Consider the following 23,246-nt stretch of genomic DNA (forward strand, 5'->3'; position numbering starts at 1 on the left):
CAGAAGATAATTTTCCTTCCTATTGGGTGCTACTTCCCATTTGTCCAGATGCATTATGTTGTTTGCCTTTCCTGTTTCTGAAGCATCTGCTAGCAGTTACTGTCAGAAATGTGATAATGACCATGGTCGACCAGTAGCTTGAGCTGGTGGATCCTGTGTTCTGAGCCTGGGACTAAGCAAATTGCTTTCACTAATGCAAGCAACATATGCCAGCAAGCACAGTGGAAGAGTTTGGCCTCTGTTTTCCACAAGGACAGGACCAAGCCCACTTACAGCACATTGGAAAGCCACAAAAAGGAAGGAATCCAGGCTAAAGGTTTTCCAATAAATAATCATGCTATGGGCTCCTACAAGGGCTTGTATCTCTTTCTTTGAGAGCTGAGTTAAGCTGTTCAGCACACTAGCAAGTCTGGGCAAAGAGGTTGCTCACAGGCCAAGCCCTAAGATCTTACAAACAATTCTGCAACCCTTGAGCTTGTCTGGAAAGCTGTATTTAAAAAAAAAAAAAAAAAAAAAAGAGAACAAAAAGAAAAAAGAAAGCTACGTTAGCACTCTTCTGGCAAGGTTTTGGAAGCATTTGTAATGCTGGCATAGCAAGGAACTGTTGAGTTGTACCATTCTCTTTGGAAGGTGAGTCTAATGTACAGACCTTCCATATAGAATGGGATTTCTCCTCTTTCTTTCATCCTCTCCCTTCCTTCTGCTGTGTGGTATGTGACATCAAGAGACAGAACAAAGAAAATGAGAAGAAACAGCAGCATTAAGCAACAGTTTTAAGTGGGGAAGCTTTTCTCATATGTTTGTTTTTCCTAGCCGTACCTTGGAGGAAAGGCAATCAAAACTCCAGTGGATCCCAAGAACCGTATTTTCTGCCAATAGGTTATGAAGGCAAGAAGAATAAACACGAGGAGCATAAATGTGCTGGTTGCAAAAGTGTGGTCACAAAACAGTGTGTTAATAGGAAGGGAAAAAAGGAGGGCAAGGATACAGTGGCACCTAATCTGTTAAATCTGTGAAAACCTTACATTGGAAACAATTCTGTTATATTTGCCTGGTAATCTCTGAAGAATAAAAGGGCTAACACAGCAAATTTTAGGATGGCTAGTACAAAAAGTTCTTCAAATATGGAATACAACCAGCTGTGCCTTTCATTCTGGTCTGGAGGAGCCCTCGAAAGCTATAAAAGAATTTGTGGAAGCCTCTTCTCATCCTGAAATACATGCGATTAGAAATTTGCTAGAATTAAGCTGCCAGAGGCAGCAGTCCCATTACATATTGTTGGCCTATATGTCTGATACGTGACATTTTCCTAAATCCTGTCAGGGATAATCTATCACATAACCATCTTTTGGATTACCCTTTGAGACTGTAGTCTTTTAGCACAAAAATGAATATGCTTCAAATTATGATGCTCCCCGTTAGGAAGATGATCACTGTTCTTGTACAGAGGAAAATATTACCAGATAACCAAATACATACTAAAGACCAATGCAAAGTATCAGGAGTGAACAGAAGCACAAACCAGCCCTAAGGCCGAGACACAGTAGCAGCTATGGCCTAAAAAGCTTTTGCCTCCTCTGCTCGTGCTCAAGAAATGCAGGTTTGCATTTCCACCTATTCTGAGATCCATAGGTCTGATGGAAAGGCAGTACCCTCAACCATCTGTGCCACAAACTGGTCTCCAGGAAATATCCAGATGACAAAACATTTTTTTTCTTCTGGAGCCATAGGATATTCCAGAATGCTGTTATTTACTTTAATATCAAATGGGAAGGTCTTTCGATGAGTTCCCTCCCAACATCTCCATTGCATACTGCCCCAAAACAACTCATCTTCATTGAGTTTTGCGTAGTGCCAAACGTGGGTGGAATTTGTCTTGCTTTAGTCTGAAATCCAAAGTCTTCCGATTCTGAATTTTTCTGTGAGAATAAAATAGCAAACAATGAACACATGGTAGATGCACATTGGGGCTTGGCATTGAAGAAACTGGCCACCAGGAATATTGCCTGCTATTAACAGATTAGGAAAATATACTGAGTGGTATTGTACCATCCAGTCCCTCTTGGAATTGAGGGCAGTTGCTCTGGAAGAACCACATGGATAATAGTCATCAAACATACTACGAGGAGAGCTGACACCAGCAGTTGAAAGGTGTGGACTGTGGAAAGGGATGAGCTTAGACACAACACAGGATGAATAAATATCAAATACTTAGCGGAATAATTCAAAGGCTAGCAACTTGCAAATTAGACCATTATGACAATGATGAGCAGGTGACATATTCTATAGTGAATTATTTAATTTTGTTTTATCCATAGAGAAAATGCATTGGATTTTAGTAGTATGAACACATTATGTGGGACAAGCAGGAGTGGGACACATCAGGATCCAACTGAACCTATTCTGGAACATCTGTTGTTCAACCTAGTCATGAATGATTTGGAAGACAGGGTCAACAATGAGGTGACTAAGTTTGGTGTTGATACAAAATGATCTGTGGTCATCAAACTGACTGTGAACAGCTGCAGAAGGATATCATGGTATTGAGTGACTGGGTAAAAATACAGCAGATGGAATACCTTGGTGATAAGTCCAAAATAATGCATATGGGAAAACCATATGTCACTGTATATAACTGTGCCGCATCCAATACTGCATCTGCTTCTAGATACCTGACATCTCAGAAGGGATGTAGGAGAGCTGGAACGGTAGAGAGCAGAGCAGTGGAGGTGATCAGAAGTGTGAAATTGCTTCCTTATGTGGAGAGACTAAATAATCTGGGACACTTTCCCTGTGAAAGAGACATCTGAAATGCTAGAATGTGATTGAAGTTCATAAAATCATGAATGTCATGAAGAAAATGAATACAGATTATTTTCCTCTTATGTTAAGTTATATGTGTAATATGTGCGTGCATATTATTTTCCATAACCTAAAAAGTAGGGACCACAACTGAAAGCAACAGGCGGCAGGTTTAGAACAAATGAAAAAAAGTGGTTGTTCTCAAGAGACACAGTTTTGTCAATGGGATGCTTGGGATGTCAAAAGTATAAATGAATTCAAAACATCCTTAGACGTACTCATGAAGGAAAGGTCCATTGGGACATCTTAAACACAAAGACAGCAATACAACACCCTGCTCAGGAAGGGCAGGTTTTCAGGCCTGGAAGGCTACGCCAGAAGCAGCGTCACTCTGTGCTCACCCCGCCGTCACCCTCGCTCCCCAGGCTCCTGTTACTGACCACAGTCAGAGACACTTGTGCTTATATTGCACCAGAGGGGAAAGTCTGGGCTGCATTAATATGCCTCTGAGGAACTTATAATAATTCTAAGACGGTGAAACTGAAAAGCTGGATTTTTTTTTTTTTTTTTTTTTTTTTTTTTTTTTAAGGAGATCAACTCGGGATTTCTCATTGTAATGACAACTATTTTTTGTATCCACCACTTTTAATAATTATTTTTGTAGTTTAATCCTCTGCTTTAGTAAATACCCTCCCAAGCACTCTAGGTCTTTGAATGCAAAACAAGTTATACACAAGTAAGCCAGAAGTGGACACGCTTGGTTGCCTGGTGGTTTAATTAGAAACTGAAGCAAAAGGCATCCTGCTGCAGGGAGACAACGGGGCTGCAGATTGTGACACTGCCATAGCCTTGCTCTGTCTCTCTTTAGCCTTAAGCAAATCTGATCTTGGGCATTCTGACCCTGACTAATTGCATACTGTTTCCTGTGATGCTGAGAAGCTCCTTCCACCCATTGCTGGACTATTAAGCTTCCCTGCTCTGGCTGATAATTAAGCAGCAGAATGCCAAACTTTTTTTGCTGCTATTGGTTTGGGTTTTGGTTTTTTTTTTTTGCATCCTTCTTCCCTCCTCCTCCCCAATCCCCTGATATACAAAGGCCAGCTGGATGCTTCGTTTGTCATTTTGTCACACTGTTGAGAGGCAAAGATGTTGTATCACCTTTCTGAAGACAAGGAATGTGATAAATGCACTAACTTGAGAGACAAAGCATCAGAACACTACTGAAAATCTCTAGTGACTAGACAGCAAGGAGGACCTCATTTTAAGAGACTCTGTAAAGGAAAGACAACTTTATCAACCTATGTAAATGTCAAGTCTAAAGTACACCAGTTTAATGTGGCAGCATATTTTTCTGTCAGGAACAAAAGTACATACGTTATAGAGAATTATTTGCAAGTAACTATGTAAGCAAGTTTAAATGTCATGCGTAAAATAAGTGAGATACCAGTCTCTTCTAGCTGCTATCTTGATGTCTAGATTTACAGAAATATAATGTGGCCTAGATTGGAGGACTTGTTTTTGAGACATATTTCCCCCCCACCCCAATTGAATAGGAATTGTGTGGGAGAATGACATGTATTTTTTGATATCCTAATGAAAATGGCGACTAAAATAAGTCATCAAAATTTTACCAGCCACAAAGGCTTCACTGGACCATTATATTAGTTTATTAGGTAAAATTAAATAAAAAGAGACTTTAAATGAATTATAACCAGCTTGCAAAATAACAAATATGTTGTGTATGAGAAAATTAGCTCCATCTGATGTCCACCAGCCACCATATGTAAAATGCCCATTATTTGTCCTGTCCCTTTGAAAATCATTTTATTGGAATGTATCAGTTAAACTAAAACACATGACCCTCCTTCTTGTGACATGAAAGAAACCACTGAAGAGAAGTCTCTTTTTTTTTCCCCTCCCCTCTACTCATGTGAACTTTCTGGGAAAAAAGCAACTTCAAGAATCTTTATCAACGTCTGTGTAATGACAAGTGCATCACATGCATCCTGACCCATTAGCTGCCTACATCTGAAAGAATTTGGTCAACATTTAGGAATTCACTTAATGAAAGGCTGGCCTATTAAAGCTCTGCTAGCTTTGGAAGTTGATTGAGCCTTTCTTTTCAACTTCCTGCATCCTTGTAAATGATGCTATGCAGTGCCCTCATGTGATATAGTCTAGACAACAAGCTTGCATTGTAACACCAAAAATGTCCAAGTACCAGGTGATACATTTTTGCTCAGAGATGCAACTATGCAGTACAAGGCTCTTTACAAATCTTTGTGTGAAATCATGAATTTAAAAAGCAACAGCTCCAAAAAGCATCTGTTTATATTCCGGAGACATAAAGGAACAACACTTCTCTCGTACATCCACATGACACTTGAATCAACAATTAAATAAACAAATAGAAAATCCGTAAAAAACTAAGTGTCAATGGACGACATTTCTTCTCTCAGACCACTGAGAAGAACTGAGACCAGAATTAGGCCCCCTAACTACTGGCTTTATTTTTTGGCTGAAAGATGAATTTGCTTTTTTAATGACTTGACACTCCTGATGTTTCAAGACCAGTGTGAAGTGGGCTATGAGAGCAGTGGGCTTTGCTGTGGGTCGGTGTTGCTGCCTTATGAGACCTGTTGATTAACGTAAATGCCTGATATAGGGGAACACGTAACGGGATGGCATTAGAGGAAGAAGCAGGTGGCATTGGGAGGACATATCAGAAGGGGAACCTGCTGGCCGGTCGAGCACTCACCTGCATCCCAAATACAGCTACGTTGTCGGATTTATGGGATGAGCAAGATGTGTTTTCTCAAAATTGCAGAGAAACAGGTTTCCTTTATATGACCTCATTTTCTCTTCATGGCTTGGGTAGGCGCAAGCACTACAAAACAGTGTCAGACGGGTGGCACTGGAGACTGGAATCATTAACAAAAAAAAGTTTAATCTTTTTGTTTTGGGATTTGGAGGCAGAGTGCCCATGAGTGAGGATGGGACTGGGCTCCATTTCCATGGGATAGGTAAAGCACAGGGAACAACATGTAAGAGTCATTCCCCATCCGAGGCTTGGGAAGAGAGTTGTGTCACATGAGCTTGGCACAGAGTCCCTCAACGAGACATCTGATGAATAGCTTATGAAATTACATTTATGAAATTAAATTTAATTTTAGAACAAAACTACAGACAGCACTCATTCCAGCTAATTTTTCTTCAGGCTCCAAGGACTGAGGGTTTTTTTTTGGTTTTCTTTTTTGTTTCCCAAACTGATTACCTACTTAACTCCTCAAATAATTACCCTGTTGACTTTGATCTGTAGTTACTAGTGGAATAACACCTTCTTCTAGGAGGGCAGGTTGCCAGCTTCCTTCAAATGAAAGGCCTGGGCTTATGAAGTCATTTCTTGATGATCTCACCAATTATCTTCTTGTCTCTGATCTTCCCTTTTGGGTAAGGTTATTGGGAAAGCTGAGCAAGATAACTAGTCTCAGGACAAATTTATCCTCATCTATTGTAACTTGCCTTTAAGACTGGATGCAGCACAGAGACTTTGTTACTCCCTGTGGGGAAGAGCTCAACATAATGACACACAGGAGACCGGGCAAACATAGATGTTTAAGTACAGGCATATGACAGCTTTTATACCAATGATCAGGAGACTTTCTTTCCATTTGTGCGTGAATTTTGTGTGGAGGTAAGGTCATACTGCTCTCGATTTGTTCTGCACCTCTCATTCAAAAGAAGTCAATAAAGTAGCCATTGATGTCTGTCCCAACGTCACCAGAAGGAAGGCTTCTCCAGGATAAATTCCATTCCACATACACAAGACTAATGGCAACGGAAATAAGAATGTATGTCATGTTCATAGTATTGTGCCTATATTACCAGAGTCTGGCTGACAGTGGAATGCAGAAGTTGCTTCTCATAAAATCCATTTTTCATGACTTCCACCCTGGCCAGATGTAAGCAAACACCCAGCCAACAGAAAAATATGTGGCTAAAAATAGTGTAAGCTGTAATAATGGCTGGAATTGGACACTGGAGGGAGACACAGTTGCACACACTAATCCAAAGACACTCTTTGTTGTCCCTTCTTGCATGAGTATTGAGTGCATGCCCTAAGAACGAAGCATTGAAGCCCCACTTGATCTGCCTCCATTCCTCACTCTGCACATCAGCAAGGAAGGAAAGAGAAAAAGAAAGCCTGGGCCAGTTAATGAATCATAAAGCCCTACACTTTGTTGTTGGGGAAGGAGAAGCGCACAATTCCTGAATAAAGCCTGCAGAAATTCAGCACCAATGGTGTGGAACTGTTTTTCGAATCAAGCCCTGAGAACCCATCATGATTTGCATTCATGTAAACACCTACATTTTTTAACTGAACTGATTTAACTGCTAATTAAAACTAGTCGGTAAGCACAATGCAAAATTAATTAAACCATTTAGTCGGTAGATGCAAATGAGGCAAAGTTATGGCTTGGACACAACTAAAATAAGTACAAGTACTACTCATCATCTGGCAAAATGGTTCTTGAGGTAAATACTTTCCCCAGAGATGATGTAAAGCAATAAAAAAAAAAAAAATCATAGTGCTGACTACATATGATCTTTTATTGATAAAATGTGCTGGAATCCAGTTTCTTCTCTTTGAAACACAGACAAATTGGACTCAGTGGATTTTAAAAAACTCTCTTCCATACAAGAAATCTTTCAAAGTAAGGTCTGGATCCCAACTTGTTCTACTCAGGCATGCAAAGTTGCTCCTGTCTGTCATTAGGAAATGTTTTGCCTCAATCTGGACCTTATATTTTTGACAGCTATTTTTATAGCTTCACATTTTCCCAGGGGGAAAGTATCTGCTTGGTGAACTATATTGTGCAATGTTAAGTGTAAGTAGTATTTTCTGAGAGAAAAGGCCAGAACTGTGTGGCTCTGTCTGTGGCATCTCTGTGCTCTGCCTCCTCTCTCCACAGGACCCACGTGCCTCACAGCCCTAATTGTTCTTACTCTACTAAGATGCCCCTGGGACAGGGACACACACAGTTACCCACGTTGCAAAAACCATGAACTGAAATAGGTTAAATAAGCATTAGATCCAAAAAAAGAACCAAGATGCCCAAAGGCGTGGTCCAGCAGCAGCTCACATGTGGAAGCCTGGACCCAGTGACTAGTCCAGTCCTTGTGAGTCACCTGGGCTCCCTGCGTAGTGCTTGGTAGCACTCGGGAGAGTTTCCTTAGGCAGGTTCAGATATCTAAAAGGTATCTCACCAGGGCACAATTCAGAGCTAAGTGAGATGCCTGCAATTAGCCAGTGTAAACTGTCCTTCCACCTTTTCCCTTATTTCAGGTGCCCCAGAACGGCACTGAAAACAAGAGCATGTGGAAGGGGAGATGTCTGCACTCAGAAGACTCAGCCTAGCAAGAAGTGCTGGGGACAGAGGTGGGAGTTAAATCTCTTCTTCTCCTCTGGCTCTTCATGGAAGTGTCCCGTCTCCTCTGGCTTCCATCCCCGACACATGGCTCTTTCTGCTGAGCACACACAGCTCACTCCTCACTCAGAGCAGGGTTCAAGCTTTCTTTGTTATGACACACAGTTGTCATCACAGAGGCTTTACACATTCGCGGAGTCGTCAAACCACTCATCCAGGATGCAGGAGACCTTGCTTTGTTTCCTCCCACCACTGGAGGAGACGGGAGCTCTCACACCCTGCTCCTGGGAGCCCAAGCCAGCAGCCTGATGGCAATGCTGGCAGGCACCAGAGCGAGGGGACTCACCTCCCTCCTGTCAAGCACATCTTGCTCCACAGAAACGCGCTTGAGGACCCTTAGGCCAAAGACAACGTCCCAGGGCACTGGCTGGGGAAGGACAGTTCTCAGCTGCTGACCCTGCTCACAGAACCACATCCTGTACCTCCTCATAGACAGCTACTGGGCTGGCCCCTGGGGGTACTTCACTAGCAAAATGTATAATTCCTGACTTCCCAGTGCGGTTAGGTATGGGCTTGCCAGGAAGACTGAGGCATTTCTAGCAACAAGCAAAGCGTGATGTCTCAGCATCTGGAGAAAGTTAGGATAAAGAACCCGTGGAGCTTAGCTCGGACTTTGGTCAAGTCTAAAGCAAAGTACCCGCGGCCCCCAGGCCTCCCTCCTCACCCACAACCCCCAAACCCCTCTGCTGTCACTCCAGCCTTCCCCAGTCTCTCCTGAACAGCAAGACCCATCTAAGCGCAGGAGGGGCTGCACGTGCTCGTGGGATACAGGGCTGTGCATGCTCCCCACAGCAGCTGGGAAGGTATTTTGCTTGGCTAGGCCCTCCACGGGCAGACAACCAGCCTGGCAGCCAGGCATCCCGACTGCCAGCACACAAATGCCATGCAGAGCATCATCTGTTTTGCCAGCACAATGCTTGGTTTTTCTATCGGTGCTACCAAATTGTTTGAATCCAGTAGGAAAAACGAAAAACAACAGCTTGCCTATTTTTAGCTAAGTAAAGAAGTCTGCCAGCCCCACACCTGATTGCTGGTTGGTTTACATTTAATAATAGTCTTCTGTTTGAGAGGTTACCACATCCTTTCTCATTACTGTTATGACACTCTAAGAAGTCTTTGATTCCTTAACATTTTTTTCATCCACCTTTAGATGCATTTCTGCCTTTAGCTGCTTCCATTCTAACACAGAAAACACATATCGGGGGGGGGGGGGGGGGGGAACAAATGAGCACACTCTCCTTCCCTCAGACAATCCTGGAGAGAGGGACAGGGCAAGGTCAAGTCCCTGTTTTAATATTCCCCTCTCCCCTCATTACTTCTGTTAATGGTAACAATACGCCACTTCTCGAGTGTTACAGGCAGTGCGTACAGCTCATCGTGCTCTGTCTCTCCTACTTTTACATGGACCGTTATGAGCCATGGGAGACAATACGCTGAAAAGCGTGTGGAGCTCCTGCTAGAATAGCATCTCTTACACAAGACACCTGTTATGGCTGTTGTGCACTAGGCGTGCTGGCTGTTAGCTTTGAGGCAAACCTAATGTAGTTACACTGTCAAAGGTATGGTACTTATCTGCATACTGCAAAGACGGAACTAATGCAAGCCAAAATCATATTTCTTTTCTTTCTGTAAGTACCATTACTAATATATTTCACATGGTTAAAAATGCATTATATCTAGGGCTCCTTCTTTAAATGTGTGTGCATAAATTTAGCTTGGATACTGTTAAATATAATTTCAAGCAGCAGAAATAAAATAGCATTTTGCAAAAAAGCATTTAAGCAGAAACAAATGCATTACAGTTAAAGTTTCATGAACACTGATAAGATTGCTGGGTAAAGCAGCTTAATAAAAACAAAACAAAAACAAAGGAGTATATACCTCAGTTAAGGATGTGGGAGGCAGCTTCAACTTGCAAAATCCTCACTGTAGGGAATACTTAACCAAGAACTGTCCCTTTTGAATGAAAAGGGGCACAAGACAGATTTTACTGAGCAGATCTTTGAGCTACACAGGTGAGAGGAGTTGGGTTAGGGGTGCTTTGGTACAGCTGGTATCTCAGCTGTGGCATGATACACTGTTCTGCAGAGTTACTTGGAGAACAAGTGCTGAAGAACCCAGAATAAGTATGAAAGACCAGCTCTCTGCTTAGACTGCTTCCTCCTGGCCCTGCAACAGCAAAGCACATAGCTCTCTGAGGCAGCAGGCTGCTGCAGTCAGCACAGTAGCTGCCCATTTAGCCTGTTTTCCCAGTCCCTGGAAACCCAGACTGCTGCTCCTGCTGCCACCAGTGAGGGTGGAGTCAGGATGCATGGGCTTTCCAGGACACCGAGACCACCATCCCAGTAGCAACTGTCATTTTCTTCACTCTTCCCAACTTATCCCACATCCCATAGGCTGATAGAGAAGCAGCAAGCCTGATTCACTAGGCTTGTCCATCCTGGCTCTGCTACTTTCCCTTTGCTATCCCTCTTGCCTCCTGATGAATCCTGCTCAGTTTTGCCTACACAGCTGAGCTAGATCTAGGAAGCTGAAGATACTAACTCTGGCTAAGTATCTTGATAGTGTGGTGGTTTTGGAGTTCAGGTTAGGCCAACAGGGCGGCACGTCACTGTACTGTACTGTGCCATGTAGATATATGCACTGAATTAGTCACCTCATTGTCCGCACCAGCACGGGGCTGTGACAGGCATTTGAGCAACTGCCTTCCTACCAACCTAGAATAGGTATTCTTTAGTTCAGAGGTCCTTTGGAGCAAGGACTGTCCTCTGCCATATACCTGCATAGTGCCCTGTTGAATAGAGACCGTTTTTTGGTCAGTGCCTCAAGGTAGTTCTGTAGCCCAAATGATTATTCATAATAAAATAAATATAATGGCTCACATCAAATGCCTAATGATACTCTTCAAGGGATCCTGGGGGTGTTTCTAAAATGTGTTCTTATCATATTAAAAATGTAAGATCTGGGTATAATTTTATTCCCTTTTACAGTATTTTAGATGACCAAGAAAGAAACTATTTTCTCTTTGTTTCATCCACTTATAATCTTATGAGTATTGCAGAGGGAACAAACAGAGACTAGAAACCATGCATATTACTATAAGAATCTACATTTTATTACAAACAGCCCTATCTCCCTCCCTCTCCCTATGCCAGAATAGTATTACTTGGGTTGCAAAATCAAGCTTTCAAAAATTAGGAAGTTCAGATTTTCTCTGCAGATCTAATTCAGCCACACTGTTTGTATGTGTTACAACAGCATGTGAGTAATTAAAGGCTATTATTGTCAAGTGAACTTCACCTTATCCAGAGCAGACTGGATGGTGCACATTTACTGAGTGACTTTGCAATACTCTTTCTCCTTATTACTCAGTGTGTGGTCCCCAATTCTACAGTTTGCACCTTATCTAGATCTTCAAACAATTTTTTCACAATCTTTCCTGTGCCTTCATCATTATTGTACACCAGTGCTTTATGGGTATCAATGCTTTTTTTTTTCCCCCCACAATATTCTCATGAGATAGCAATTGATTATCTCTGTTTTACAAATGAGGAAGTGGGACACAGAAAGATTAGGATCTAAAATGCAACCTCATTCCGTGTGTCCAGTGTAAGATGCCACTGGTTTTTATAGATCTTTTCAAGTGCAGAGTGCTACCATTTACATGTCTAAGCATTTATTGCTTCTGACCTTATTCTAACCTCTCATCTTGGGTAGACAAAAGCAAGATACCATAATCAGAAATCATCCCTGAAAACAACTTGCCTGAGAATCTGATGGTAAGGGCAGAGAAGGAGTGCTACTGATCCCAGCAATATTTAAGTGCCTTTACTATGAAAGTAATCTCTTCCACATGCAATCCCTTGCCCTGTGCACCCACATCTTTCAGATCTCTCAGACAAACAATCAAGCAAGGGTCCCTCAGACAACTGTCTCCTTCATTACACAATCTTGATTCAGGCCCAGAATAAGCCCATCCCATGCACTGAGCAGCCTAAATAATGAGCCCTACAGCCCCACCTATAATTATGAAGTGAACTTCCATATATAATATCAAACACAGAGGCTTAAGGAATGTTAACTGTGGCACATAAAACAAGCTGAAGTTAAAATACTGACAGATTTATTTGCTCCAGCAGAAAAACCAAACTGTTCGCTGAATTTAGTGGAGGATAGTAGCAAACAGAAAGACGGCTATGGAGCACATAAAACCTCACTGTGTGAGGTTTTCTTGATAGCCATCTTCTGTGGAGAACAGAAGATCTGCATCGGAGAGAGCAGACACAGAATGTCACCAGTTTTCTCATTGTATGTAGCAGTAAAACATTCACGTCAAAACCATTTAGCATGTAGTTTGCAGTGAAGCCACAATGTGTTTTTGCTGTAATATGTCTCTATGTTTGCTATTTCTTAGGCAGGAGAGCATTTCAACTGATAGCTGGCACAGGGTCTCCATGCTGTCAGAGGTGCCTGGAGCAGCAGCGAGGCAGGGGCAAGAAGGATCCCCGAGGAAGAGGGTGCTAAATAACCCTGGGTTGTGCCACCTGCTGCCAGCACTGCCACCCAGGTCTGTGGTGGGAGTCTGTCTTCACTATCAGTGTGATAAACTACACTAGCAACTTTTAATTACCTGCAGATGGGGTGGGAGTGTGTGGGGAAGTTGCTATCTTGTAGAATAAATCATCCCCTCCCTTCCCTTTTTTCCCCTATGCAATAGAGGACACCAAGTCTCCCTACTGACAACAATAGGACCAGGATTTCCTAAGCCTGCTATCGGGGGTCCAGTCCTGAAAGCGATGCAATATTTTGGTAGTGTTTTGAATAGAGTTCTTCCATCTGGCAACCTTCAATTTTGATCAAATGTTCTGTATGCATTGGCTCAATGGAAAGCATTAAACTGATGAAGGATCCGACCCGTCACTAAGAGCAGCAATGGTTTTCTTCTGCCTGCTCAACAACATATTTTTGTTTAGTCTGATACCATCAGGCTTTTTGAAAAGAACCTAACCTCCTACTTGAGTCAGTGAAAGGAGAGTAATGCAAAAATGTGCTAGGAATGACTAGGTAAGTTTTGGAAAAAAATTTTAGCCCGCATAATATTCCTATTTTTAAATACTTTAAATCATGGATCAGTTGTAACAGCTGACACTGAGCATTGAAGCACTATTTTAGAAGGAACCGAGGTCAATACCTCAGCTTTCTCACATAGAGACTCAGTATTTTTTAAAAATCAGGATCCCACCAAGATATGCACTCATATGCATTTCTCATTTCTGAAAGTTTGAACAGCTAGTCATTAAAAACATGTTGCTAGCTTGCACAATAGCAAAGAACCTTGAGTTCAATCTTTTAAACATTATTCTAGTACCATTAAATTCTATTCTGTACCCAAAATTTCTCTTTATGAAGAAAGAGTTTATTCTACAAGCATTGAAATTAATGAAACCCAGTTTCTCAAGGCTATCTCCAATACTTGCCTGGCTGCTAAAAGCCCAGCTCTGTCCCTTACCTTGTATGACCCCTACCATCACCCCGCATGCCTAACTCTATTAAGGAACAGAGCTTCCTGCCCATCTTCAGCATATTTTTCTTCGTCTTTTCCGTATCTTCACTCAACTTTATCAGCTAAGCAGAGAATGCATGTGGACTGTCCTCTGTGTAAACTGCCCAGCTACCTACGTGCATGCTGGCTGGCCAGCCAGTCTCTGCTTCTCAGCTGCTGGGCCAGTCAAATGCTTTGGGAAAGGGCTAAACTTGCCACAGCTTTTTCTGGGTAGAGGAGCTGACAGGGTTTTTCTTTGCTACACGGCCTCTGTTTTCATAAGGCATCTGCTCCTCTCTGCAGTTTGGCTGACGTCCTGACTCCCAGGTTCAAAAGTTTCTAGAAGAGGAGTGACTGATGGACACAGAGGACTTGCAACTCCTCTAGGAACCAAGCCACAAACATAATCTGCCAGGAAAACTATGTGTTGATGAAAAGTTTTATGATTAAAAACTTACAAATATCTGAAACTAGAGGAAATATGCATCAAAAAGCACAGCAGAGGCAGTATACAGAAACAACATATGCAATTGCTTAAGTATATACCAAGAGGAGAGAATTTTGTATACCATTTAGGGCACACCATAATGGTATTTTCAAAAAAAATCCTTTTAGTTTCCATCACACTAAAAATTTGCCATCTGTTATATGGAAGTTTGTTTTTCCCTTTCAATGTAATTAACTTTTTATTGAATTAATTACTCCAGGTGAGCTGGAAGCGGCTGTTCTACCTCACCTGGTGTGGCTGAGTGTACCCACGCCCAGCCTTGCCATTCACCATTCAGATGCAAATCGTCCCGCTCCCCACGCGAAATCATTGGCGCACACCCAAAAAGCCTGCTAGCGACAAAAAACAATAACATGGCAGGCAGCTGCTGCTGCTGCACAGAAGGGAAAAAAAGTTTTGGAAAAAAGGACATATATTCCCTGCTTGGTCATTTAAAAATGTGTATTCTACTGAATGAAGCAGTAGATAAGATAAACACAGAGTGAATTTAAAATAACTTACACATGGCACTGATAGGTCACTGACCCTTTTTCTACACAAGAATGAATATTTTTGCTAACTTGATCCATTATGTATACATGCATGTGTCTGTATAGATGTATACACACATGCACAGACAGTGAAGCTAACCAGTCAAGAAATTAGAATAAAGCAGCGAGTTGAATTGGATTATGAAGGAGTTCTGTTGATTGCAATAACATTGTAATCAAACATACAAAAAAGGTAAGAGTCCTTATTTGGGGATCCTCTGTCTGGAAATGATTAATTAATTCCATGCACAGTTATAAAATAAGGACACAAAAGAAATAAATGAAAGCTTCTTAAAATAAAATTACATATTGCATACACTATTCTCTCCCTATGAGACAGCAAAAAAGAATAACCTGTTGTTAAGTTTTAGTTATTTTAGCTATTTATTAAATGTTCCAATGGTGAAGAATAGAACAGAACAGAATAGCATAGAACAGAATGGAACAGAATAGGGAACGTGATGGCAGAAGTCAGACCCTTATGGATTGATGATTACTATGCCATGTGGCACAATCCATATGTATTGAGTGTACTGAGACACTGTGGCAGCTTTTCGCAGCAAAGATGGCCTCCATCTTGCATTGGTCCCCGTGCATATGCAGGGCCCACTACAGCAGCGTGGCCTTCATTATCCTTGAGACAGCATATGATGGTCTCTTTTCTGCAGCACCTACCAAGTCAGTACTTGTTCATGTATTTTTACTTTTGGTTGCCTTGATGTATTTTTCCCCTTCCTCTTTAAAACCTGTTCAAAGCCTAGGTTAAAGCTCACCCTGCTGAGAGACAGATGCAGGGATGAGGTTCCTATTATCTGAAGTACTGAGCTGTTCATAGCCAACAACAGAAGCAACAAAATAGGATCATACAGAACAGGCATACATGTCATCGCTGTTAGTAAAGTAATTACAGATTTGGCACTAGTGCAGGCTTTCTGCTTGCCAAAGCACTGGATGGAAGTTAAAGAAGCAAATGATTATCCCTATTCAGGGCAAAGCTGGTCAATCAATCCTATATCAATTCCCCTGACGCAGCAGCACAAGGCTGTGGTTGACTTCTAAGAGAGCACATGGGATGTCTCCACTTAGCTGAAGCCCACTTCTGAAGGTATCTATCCTGAAACCGCATGATCGTTGGAGGCAATGAGCTCCAGTGACTCGGTAGAAACAGTAATTCCATAATAAGATTCTTTTCTGGCCTGAATGCGACATTGCAAAAAATGCGAAAATGCAGTCAGGAGAAACTCTAATTCAAACAGTCTACTTAACAGTATTAGGATTGCCAACCACACTTCTGGCTAACTCTTGTGCTTTTCTGAGTACTGGTGTGGAGGTCAGGTTTCGCTAGCGATTGTCTCAGTCACTATTTCCTTTATTTGGTACTTTGACATTGGCAGTAGAATAACAGCTGGCCTGCATTTGTCTTTGGGAAAATAAATTGTATATTGATCCCATTATATTTCAGAACATCAGTAAATCCACACATAGTAATAAGCTGTTGTTTTTATTGTTGCTGTTGTTTGTTCTACAGTAGGACTGGAGAGAGTCATGGGCCAGGAGTCAGCCATGTTCGGTAGTCTATGAGCAAGAAAATGTTCTTGCTCTCATTTTCTGCATGTGGCACAAGTACCAAAGTGTATTTCAAAGGTGCTTCTTACCTTGTTCCTAATTGGGACTAAAATTTTTGAGGCATTTAGCATGTCCCATCAAGGCCTAATTGTGTCACAACTAAAATGGAGTTATGTGCTGAAATGATCACAAATTGGACACGTGTGGATAACAAAGACCAAAACTATCACAGCAAATGTAGGGAAGAGATCTCACAGCTGGTGGAGAACTGTGGACAGCTCGGTCATGGAATAACACTACTGCGATATACTGTGGGTGGGACTCGAGCCCGTATCTCTGTGTGACACTGCAGTGCACAGTGTGGACGTAACAGCTCAGGGCAGGTTTAATCCCGACACCTCTGCCCTACATCACTGCACAGCGCAGACGTGCGAAAGAAATCAATGTGGGGCCAGTTGGCACAGCGCTGAACGGAAAGACACCCTTACCTGGCTGAGAAGCCCTCAGCAGCAGTGCAAGGGAAAGGGATGCCACGGGGGACAGTGGCCCCCACCACGAGCACAATCAAACCACATATCAAAGCTCATGAAAACTCTTGCATGCCTCATACTTGTCCTTTGCTGCCCAAGCCTATAGATATCAGTGATTTGTGAACCGCATTTATTTTAAGATTCATCCTCTGAAGCAGTTGCTAGACTAAAGGTGATCAAGCAACTGCTCAGGTGGAGAATGGGAGCCATAGGATTGCAGATCTGGTTGAAGTGAGCTATCAGGAGCTGCAACGACTAGGTTGCCTGGGGACCCAGCTTCATGCCCAGCCCAGCATCATCATACAAGGAAATGGTAACTCTGCTGGAAATTTCTGTCATCTCTTGCTCATAGATCACATCAGGAGATTTCTCTCCTCTCAGGCACGTCTTGTGATCCTAGCCACAGAAATACCATCTACTGGGTCAAGAAGGTAGGCAACCCTGGACTAAATCTTTATTTTGTATAGGAACTAACACATGAAAGTTAAACTATAATTTGTATCATATTTAAAAGCTTCTTACATTTACAGATCATATTTACGTGCTATTAAACATGCTATTAATTTGCAATATGGAAAGTGAGAATACAATTACACACACAAATGTGTGAAAGGACAGCTAGAGCATTCATCACAAAAAATTAGATGTTATATATTTCTATGTAAATGTTTTGTATAACTATATAAATGGATACACATATCTAAGTCTCTATATGTGCATTATCTCTATATGTGCATTATATATATTTAATGTATATGTCATAACATATACATTATATCTACCTCTATAGACAGTGTCTATATTTATTTACACAGGTATTTATATATCTGACCTATCTGATTTTTGCTCTGTCTTTCTAGGTCTTAACATACTCAAATGTAACTTAAAGTACTATGACTTGCCGTTTGCTTGTAAGACAAGGTTGAACATAAATATGGTTTTCTTCTCATCTTTAATAAACAAAAAATATTTGGTGTGAATTTGACTCTGTGAAGGCAACAATAAAGCCTTCAGTGACTTTAAAAGACTGGATTTTTCCAGCTGTTTATTAACATTAATAGACAACATTTTCACTTGCCACAGATAGGCTTAACTCCATCGACTTTACCCGAAGTAAGCAGGTCCACAGTCATGAAGCCCCTATTCCTGAAAGTGTATTGCATACACTAAATAACAGTACCAGAATGCATTCAGTGTCAAACCACCACCGATAAAGTGCAGATGCAGGAGCAGCTGAACAGAAGCCCTTCAGCTGGATTCATTGAAGATTTTCACATGCACTATGTGAGCTACTGGATCAGACCCACATACTGCTGATCGCAGTGAAAATTTTGAGCCCTATTTGACTCCCGAAAACTCTGTCTCAGACAAGGGACCCTTCCTCTCTGCTCCAGCTAGTATCCACTGATCACGTGAGTAAAAATTACTCACCTGAGCTGCCCCTTGGCTACTGTCTGTTACCATAGGCAATTTAGCAAAGTACAGGGTTGTTTGATAAGGTTCAGATTGCTCATAAATTATATCACAGTGATAAATCTAAGGCCCACGTGCTGTAAGGATAACTGAAATGTGAAGATGTCTCTTTTTGAAGAGGAAAATGCACAAACTATATCTTGTTCTTTTAAAATCTTCCCTTCCAGAAGTCTGTGCTAATTTTAGCTACTACCTCTAGCTAAAATGCAGAGGAAAGAGCACTAGGGCTATGACGAGTACAACTGCACTTCTGAATGAGCATTATTTGTTTTCAGTTATTAAAAAAAAATATATCGTGACTACAGCTTACAGCCCTCTTCATTCACATAGGGGGCTCTCAATGAAATGTGTTTACATATTCTTTTCCTAGCAACACGTTTCAAAAAACCCCCAAACACATCAATGATCCTGTAAGTAAATAAAATGATTCACTTTAACTGCACATGAATGGTATTATTAGTGCGGCAAAATCCACTGACCTCTGGAAACCCACTGGAGATGATTTTGGATATGCAGGGTTTATGTGAGTAGAGGCAGGCATATCCCAGAAGGTTGCTAAGGAACTAGCAGATATATGCATTTTCTGCAGATCTGACATGTAAAATATATCCCCGTTTCTTGGATTAGGCAAACTGAGAAAGCTATGTGAAACAAGATATTCACATCAAATTCTCCTTATTTTCCTTAATCAAGAAACCCCTGAGAACTATAACTATGAATAATTCAATCTTTCACTAACATTTGGTGCAATTAATAACAGTACTTTAAAGCTGCTAGCTTTGTATATCTTTTTATGCATAATTAAAGGGTGTTGATATTTAAGTTTTCAGCCAAAGAGCAAGCCAGGTTTGGTTTTGCTGGCAGCAGCTGCTCCTGGCTTACCTACAATATGATAACCTGATATTGCCCCATCTCAACGCACCCAGCACAGTTAGCTTTCTTCTCTGCCACCACTCCCGTTCTTTCTTAATTGTGCTGGAATTTTGTGCTCTGTCTGAATCAGTAGCTGCCTGTCTGCTTCCTTCTCCCCTCTCCTCTGCCACACACGTTAGCAGTTTGGAGCTGTGGTCCGAACTCATCTAATTTTCTTATGGGTACTAGTCACTGAAGGCATGGTTTTTGCAATGCTATTTTCTGTTCCATGCTTTCAAACAATTTCAAATGTAAATGCAAAATAAATAAATCTAAAAAACAGACAGCTACCAGTACATTACATTTTCTGCTCCTGTGATTAAATGGATCCCTGGCTTTGAAGTCATAAAAGAAGTCCAGAGAAATTCCCTTTTTAAAAAACATGCTCCAAATTTCTGTGGTGGCACTACATGCTTTGTCATTTCAGTTTCCTTTTGTCTCATCAGAGAATTCCTCTAGCAGATTACTTTATTACTTTTGCTGAAAAGAAACCCTCCAACAAGGTCTCTTCCTAGAGATTTCACATAATTTTCCACTTTTCCCAGTGTTTTTATTAATAAAAAAAAAAGCGATTTAATTTCCAGCACTTTCTTGTAATTAGGAAAAATTTTAAATTAGGAACCAAAAGCAATGTATGACTGATTTGTGTTTCTCCTTTAGGTCAGAACTTAAACTGCTGAACTCCAGATTTAAAAAGACTACAAAGGCTTTCCTTTTAAGTTTTCTATAACTTAGCTGGCTTTTGCACACAGAGCCCTTTATGTATTTTGAAGTAGCACACATGGATGTATTAGTATCACTATTTTGAGTCCCATCTACATGTATGAAAGCTATTACATTTTTGCATTTTTTCAGACCTTTAAATTCAGCTGAACAAAGAGAAAAGTGAAAATGTGGCCATTTTTTCATCAAATTAAACAAACAATAGACTGCTGCCACCACCCTACAGCCTCGAAACAACCCCTGCTCCCAGAGCTAGAGCAAGAACAAACTTCCTAGATGTAGTCTCAGCCAACTTTCTCTTGCGGGATCAAACTTCACTCTGGGGTAAGTTAGTTAACTGCATTTGGTAATTTCCCATTTTCTTGTGAGAGCATGATTTGTAAAGGAAAAGTGGTTACAGATAGTAGGGGTATCAGGTTAGGAACTACAGCACACAGTTACATGTATTCACACTCTCAGTTCGTTTCCCAACTTTTCCTCTGTTTCTGGTGATCACATAGCCTGTGTTCCTGAAGTCCTTCAAAGTGTTTTCAGAGGTGTGGGGACCACTGAGCAGTCCCTGTCAATCTGAGACAGATTTTCTCATTAATGGTGGAATAAGCTGCAGAATGGAACATAGTATTTTCTGCGGACCCAGTCTGGATTTGTGCTTTAAAAGAGTTCACTGAACAGAGAAATAACGTATTTCATTTTCATTGATTACATTCATACTTTGACCTAAGCTTGGAGAGAAAAGTCTACATTCAACTACTTAAATCCATAGTTATGTACTTCGAAAGGTCATTAAATGGTCTGAATACCTGTGAAACCAACTGAGCCCAGCTGGAGCTTTGGGCATAGAAAATCAAGGTTAATATTTTCAAACATGACAATGTCATGCAGAAGCCAAAGTCTGAGTTACAAAATGGCATAGGACCAGAAATTTAAAAAAAAAAAAAAAAAAATTTAGGGACTGAAACACCTTTAAGATGATGGGCTTCATAGGGTGCCCTGGTGCCTAAATCTCTGAGTAACATTTGAAATCTATTTTGGTTCTAGAGGTCACTTAGCCACCTCGGAATATTTTTCTCCAAGATACTAAATATGTGATTAAAGAGTCAGCTGCCTGTAAGGCTATTGGCTTGTTTCCCCAACCCAGGAAGGACTAATATCATGCCAAAATCTTTTTCAGGCTCTTCCCTCAGGCTCCCTTTATTAATTCAGGTGAGAAAGGAAAGGGAAAGGGAAAGGGAAAGGGAAAGGGAAAGGGAAAGGGAAAGGGAAAGGGAAAGGGAAAGGGAAAGAGAAAGGGAAGGGGAGGGGGAAGGGGCAAGGGAAGGGGAGGGGGAAGGGGAAAGGGAAGGGAAAGCAAGAAAAGAAAAAAGAAAAGAAAAGAAAAGAGAAAAGAAAAGAAAAGAAAAGAGAAAAGAAAAGAAAAGAAAAGAAAAGAAAAAAGAAAAGAAAAGAAAAGAAAAGAAAAGAAAAGAAAAGAAAAGAAAAGAAAAGAAAAGAAAAGAAAAGAAAAGAAAAGAAAAGAAAAGAAAAGAAAAGAAAAGAAAAGAAAAGAAAAGAAAAAGAAGAAAAGGAAACCATCTCTCACAAAACATGGGCTGCCAGGGCCATTTTCCTGTGCTGCAGCTCTCCTTGCTCTAAAGCCAACATCTCTCCTGTAGTTCCCCTTCTTAATGAGCTTTCTCAACTCTTGGTAAGCACTGTCTGACCCAAATGAGTCAGGGAATGGGCAGCAGTTCCTGCCTCCTGGGGCCCTTGACCCTTAACGTAGCTGCTTCTCCTGCTGTCGTGCCTGACCTCAAACTTCAGGACTAGCATTAAAACTCTTTAGGAAATTAGCACAGTAGACATGTAGTTAAGTACCTACTTGGATATCAGATTTCTAGCTTCTGTTTTTGAAAATGTGCCTGCTGTTTTGAACGCCCTCTGCTGAAATGCAGGACGTGGTTATTGCTGGCATTAAACATCTGCATCCTTAACTCCTTGTGGAAGGGAAAAAGTGAGTGAGGCACTACGCAGAGTGGAAGGAAGGTGCCCATATGGGGCTGTTAGCTTGCTTAGCATTAGGCACCTAGAGCTGTATTGGGACCAACACATGCTTTGTAATGTCGCTGCCTCTGCTGTAGCATTTCTGCTAACACTCCCTAAATAGAATAATTGGCAAGTTTGCTCAAAACATGACCCCAAACTCTAGAGGGCAGGTAGGACAGAGACCATGTTATTTCAGTGAGCCACAGTCCAGCACTCTGTCATTGAAATGTCATGAAGCACAAAGATGGATGTTGCATAAACACCAGTGTGGGCAGAGCAAAGGCCCCATTCTATAGATGGCGAATAGTGTGCACAGTTTAAAGGGAAGTGCTCTAAGTCACTAGAAAGTGTGGAGGGGAAAAGGATGAAGAAGGGAAATTTTGCCCTCCCAACACTGCAGGTATTTCCCAGAAGCACAAAAGCGGGTGCCAAGCCCACCACTATTAGCCTTCAAAGTGCTGCCCTTTTCCCATCGCAGATTCACAGTTATCTCCTACCTTGGCCTGATGAAATCTCCTTTTGTAGGTCTTTTCTCCGCAGCCAATATGTTCATACATTTAGATACCGAATATTTCCCTCTCAGTACCTATTATGCCTATATCACACCTTAATAGCATGGCCAGCCACTAGCTTTTTCTTTTTGTTGTGCAAGAAAGATATCATCATCTACAGTCCCGACACCTGAGAATCTCTTTAGCTTGTTTTAGCTTATACTAAAAGAGCAATGGCGCAGCAGTAATGCTTACTGTAATTGCAGGAGAAGGATCATGCAAGAAAGTATTTCATATAAAATAAACCTCTTTGTCTTTTAATGCTGGAGAAGTTTTTTCATTTGTTTTTGTTTTAATCTGGTTTTGCTGCCATTGAAGTTAATGGGAGGGAAAAATTTAATGCAATTCAAAGCAGGTCTTTTTTAAAGCAGGCATAAGAGCACAGAAAATGTAGCCTATGCAGACATTAGCTTTTAGCTAGAACAACTGGGAAGGTCTGTTCAGATTCTAATTCTCCCAATGGGGATAAATAGAGAAGGGAGACAAAAAGATAAACAAGAGGGGAAAAAAGGATTTCTTTTTAAAGGTATTGCTTTAATTCCTTCCTACATATATCTTCACAAGTGCAGTGAAAGCAAATGTCTACTCTATCTTCCCT

Source organism: Harpia harpyja, chromosome 1 (assembly GCF_026419915.1).
Source record: "Harpia harpyja isolate bHarHar1 chromosome 1, bHarHar1 primary haplotype, whole genome shotgun sequence".
Classification (NCBI taxonomy): domain Eukaryota; kingdom Metazoa; phylum Chordata; class Aves; order Accipitriformes; family Accipitridae; genus Harpia; species Harpia harpyja.